Source organism: Chenopodium album, chromosome 21 (genome assembly GCF_948465745.1).
Source record: "Chenopodium album chromosome 21, dcCheAlbu1.1, whole genome shotgun sequence".
Classification (NCBI taxonomy): Eukaryota; Viridiplantae; Streptophyta; class Magnoliopsida; order Caryophyllales; family Amaranthaceae; genus Chenopodium; species Chenopodium album.
Window position 1 is genome coordinate 20,304,868 of NC_137854.1, and position 5,014 is coordinate 20,309,881.

General features: G+C 39.4%; 1 non-coding gene across 1 annotated transcript; it reads right to left on the minus strand.

Annotated features, from left to right (window-relative positions):
• Positions 1-956: 956 nt before the first annotated feature.
• On the minus strand, positions 957-1,062 carry LOC145603287 (small nucleolar RNA R71). Its single transcript, XR_014104804.1, has one exon. It is a non-coding gene; the product is annotated as a small nucleolar RNA R71 (small nucleolar RNA).
• Positions 1,063-5,014: the final 3,952 nt, after the last annotated feature.

Below are 5,014 nucleotides of genomic sequence, written 5' to 3' on the forward strand. Positions count from 1 at the left end.
CCTCCCGATTAGTTAAATCCATTGCGACTATATGTGGATCCTAGCCCTAGTGCTTTATATACTTGATTACAAACTCGTTTGCTTTAGTTGTCCTAGCATTACACACCTTTACCCTACTATTTCGGAATAGCTTGACTTTGACAATAGAAGATCGCCCCCCAATCCTTAGTGGTTTGACCCTCGACTTACCATTATACTTGTATAAGGGTGTGTTGAGAGATTATAAATTTTGTTTGACCTACGGTAGAGTTAGTTTCAACGACCTAGCTTGACCCCTCGTCAAAATGGCGCCGTTGTCGGGGAATGGTGTTGTGATTGTATATTGTTGTTGAGTCTATTGCGTTTTATTCAAAAACACAAAAAGATTTTTCTTCCTTTTTAGGCTACATTTGTAGCCGTGTCACTGACATTTCCTTTGAGTTTTTGCATGCATAGTATAGCTTGTGGTAGGTCCTTAGTTCCTTTGGATCCGGAAATTTAAAGGACTCTTTTACGAAGAAGGATAGCCAATCGATCTTTGAGCATAAGTTCCTCAAGTGAAGAAGAGTTTGAGGAAAAAGAAGAACAAGGCATGGGAGAAAACCCAAGAGTAGCTTTGAAGGAGTTGGGAATTCCCGGTGCTTATAGGTTTGAGAGCGGCATTGCTCCACCTACAACACCGGAGAATGATTTCGAAATTAGGCCGGCCATGATAACTTTGATCGAAAGGAGGCATTTTAGCGAGGCCAAGAATGAGAGTTCGTTGAACCATCTTAAAGAATTTGAGAAGTATTGCAATACAATCAAAGTGAACGGAATTTCTCAAGAGTTCATCCGGCTCAAGTTGTTTGCCTTTTCTCTTATTGGTCGAGCCTTGGAGTGGTTGGATAAAGAGGTCAAGCCCAATTCCCTAAGGACATGGGATGAAGTCACAAAAGTTTTCTTGTCTCGCTTCCACCCACAAAAGAAGACGGCGGAGGCTAGGGCTTTGATCCAAGGGCTCAAACAAAGGTCTAATGAGAATCTCTATGAAGCATGAGAGAGGTATAAGGAGGACCAAAGAGAATGTCCACATCATGGAATTCCTACCTATCAAGTGATCCAAATTTTCTATGGTGGCTTAAGTCCCTAAGGGAAGTCATGTCTTGATGGGGGGAGCCAAATTAAAGGTCCTATAATGAATCGGACGGAAGAATAAGTGGTAGACATCATTGAGGATGTGGTGAGATACTATAGAGATTGGCAAGAAGGAGAGAGAGAGTCTACAAGCAAGAGTAGCTCGACGGTTTATTCGGTGGATCATCTCAATGCAATTAACAATTTGTCCTCCCAAATTTCAAATCTAGGGAAGGAAATGACATCTATCAAGGCAAAGCTTGAGAGTGTTTCTACGAATTTATGGAGTCTTCCCTCCCAACCTAAAGGGAGAGTTCTAGCACGACCCTATCGCTTATGGCCTAAAAAGTCTCTCTCAGCCCAAGGTACTATCCTCTAGTCCGTCTTGTAGGAAATAGTACACCTTTTAACTCTACTCCTTCTACTTCAAATAATATGCCAAGTGGTTGTCTATTTTGTGATGCTTGTGGGTCTTATGATCATGATTCCTCTACGTGTTCTCAAACTTTTGTTGATGGATGTGATGATGTTGAAAATAATGAATGTGAACATGTGAACTTTGTGTCTAATGGCAATGGTCAAAGATTTGAAGGACTTGGGAATTTTGGGAATAGGAATTCTCACCAACAAGGTAGTTTTGATAGCTACAACAATGGAGGTTATAGGAACCAAGGAAACCAAGGTTTCCGAGGTAACTATAACAACCAAGGTTATAGTAATCAAAACCAAAGCCATGGGTATGAAAATTAAAGTCAATCTCAAGGCTTTGGTGGCCATTACCAAAATAGTGGCAACAATCAAGGCCGAGGCAATTGGAACAATCAAAATCGGGGAAATTTTCAATACAACAATCAAAGGGGTCGGGACCCCCACCCGGATTTACTCCAAAACCTCAAGGCAATGGTGACAAATCTTATGCTCAACCATCATCATCTAGAACTAATTTAGAAGAGATGATTGATAACCAAACCAAGATCATAAACACCTACATGGCGGTGAGTGATAAGAAATTCAATGAAATGATGACACACAACAAAATGCTTTAGACACAAATCACCCAACTAGCCAACACTTTGAAAGATTGCGCTAGCCCTTCTTCATTACCTTCTCAAGGAGTTGAACCTAAGAAACCCGTTTATTCCATTACCACAAGGAATGGGAGAGTTCTTGAAGAAAGAGTTTCTAGGTCAAGTGAGGAGGATGAGAAGAGGAGTGACTCAAGTGAGGAGAATGAGAATAATGTGTCTAAGAGTGTGAGTCAAGAGGAAGTTCAAGAGAAAGAAAAGTGTTGAGAAAGTGAATGAGGAAGTGAGAAAACCCGACCTTACATACCCCCAAAAATTCTTGAGGCATAAAATTGATGAGCAATTTGGGAGGTTCCTTGACATGCTCAAGGAGGTCCATCTTTCAATCTCCTTCACCGATGCCATAACCCAAATGCCTAGATACTCCGAATTCCTTAAGGTGATCTTGAGTGGGAAGAGAGAGTGCAATGAGGTTGATTCGGTTGAAGTTGGGAAGTGTTGTAGTGCTCTTATTCATAATGAGTTGTCCGAGAAGATGAAGGGCTTGGGTAATTTCTCTATTCCATGTAAGATCAAGGGAAAGATGTTTAACAATGCTCTCTTTGTGATCTTGGTGCTAATGTTAGCATCATGCCTTATTCCGTTTTCAAGAAACTTAAGCTAGGTGAGCTCCTCCCATCTAACATGACCCTTCAATTGGCCGATCAGTCTATTAGGTTCCCAAATGGGAGAGTTGAGGATGTTCCTCTGAAGATAGGAGAGTTCAAAATTTCCGTTGATTTCATTGTCCTTGAGATTGCAAAAGATGACCATATCCCTATCATTTTAGGGAGACCTTTCTTAGCCACTTCGGGAGCCTTAATAGATGTGAAAGGAGGCCGTATTACCTTGAGAGTTGGTAAGAATGAGGAAAGTTTTGATCTAAAACCAATGCATGAGTCTTTGTCCCTTGTGCAAGGAATTATGTGTGTTAATTCCCCTCGTCCTATTGATAATGTTTGCATGATTGATTCTTCAACTAACAATGTTCTTGAGAATTGTGATGGTGTTCTTTCTAGCTTTGATTGCAAGAAGGTTAGTGAAGAGAAACGAAGTTTCCCAAGCTCATGGACAAGGAGGAAATTGACATTCCTTATTGGTTTGAACTCCATCCTCAAGATGAATGCGATGATTCTAAGAGTATGGATGGTGCGGAACCATCTACAAAGAAGAACAAGGAAAAAGAAAAAACCTTAAGATTCTAGGAAAAAGAGAAAGAGAATGAAGTTATGGAAAGAGAAGTTATCTTTTGAAGAGTCATTGAATGAAATCTCATCAAGCAACAACGAAAAGTTGCTAGAAATTGAAGAGAAATTTGCTCCTTTCGCCACTTTGAAGAAGGTGGTGTTCTTTGACCCTCCATGATTTGGAGGAAGGGTCGAGCTTAGGATCATAAGCAAGCGCTTCCCGGGAGGCAACCTGGAGATTTCTAATTTTTCCTTTTCCTTTTGATTTTGATTTTTTTTTATTTTTCTTTCTTTTAGTTTTTTTTCTTTAACTTTTCTACTTATTTGAATTTGTAGGTTACATTCTTGGAGTTGGATTACACCAAGTGAGCATGAGTAATGGGGAAGGTGTTTTGTGTTTTATGATGTGATTGTGTTTGATATTATCGAAATTCGAGGTAAAAGGGGTAAGAATTTTAGTGAGGTAAGATAGGGAAATTTATGCTTAAAGTTGAAGAAAGTTTGAACTTGGTGGGTTCATGTGGTGCTACCATTATTTTGGGATGTTGAACCCACTATAATCTTGATTTGAAACTGCCACTTTCGGTGGGTTCAATAGCCCCAAAGTTGATCTTGATTGATAAACCCACGCATGAACGCACCAAGGAAGCAAAATGGGAGGATGCCGAGCCACGCAGCACCTGCGCAGCCGCACCACCATCGAGCGCGGGCGCACCACTCCCCTGCGTGGCCGCACCCCCCTGTTTTGCTGAGCCCTTTTCTTCTTTCTATCCTTCTTCTTTTCTCATTTATCCTTCACCTCTATCTTAGCATCCGACCTATCCTCCATCACCCTCACCAAAACCCGCACCCCTCTTCCTCCATTTCTCATCAAATTCCACCTCAAATAATCAAATAATCAAATTTTCACTCCAAATTCATGAAAACTTCCTAAATTTTCATCATTTTCATTAAATTCATACTACTTTTATCAAATTCAACCTTTAATCTCTCTCCTCCATAGTTGGGTTCCAATTGGGTTTTTTCATTTTGGAGAAAATTGGTGGCCATAAGGTGTTCAATCTTGCTTCATGTATGGTATAATCATCTTCTCTTACTTTTAATTGCTTAATTATATCATATAGTTGCAAGTTTTAGATTGTTCATGATTGTGAATAGTAGTAGTATGATTTTTGGTGATTTTGATGATTGAATTTGATTTTTGGATGATTATTTGAGTTATTTGATTTTATCTCACATTGTGTTGTTTCTTGATTTTGTAGCAATTTTGAGCAAAATTGTTGAGAATTGTGAAATTTGAATTTTGATAGTGTTGGTAGTAAGGTTGTGACTTGATAGTGTTGGTTGTTGTTCTCTTTGTGATTGGTGTTTGTGTGAGAAGAAATTGTTGGATTATTTGGTGTTGATTTGTAGTTTTGGAAAGGAGTTTTGATTGTTGCATATTGAGGTATATTGGTTGGTGATATTACGGTTTTTATGGTATTTCGTGATTGGTTCTTGAGCTCTTACCTTTGAAGAACATTATGTCTAAGAACATCAAAAACATCTTTGAGAAACGCAAAACCACCGTTACCATTGATGAACCCACTCAAAATACATCTACTTCTTAAACTCACCAACCTACTCCACCACCCAAAATTAAAATTCACGACCCAATCCAAAAGACAC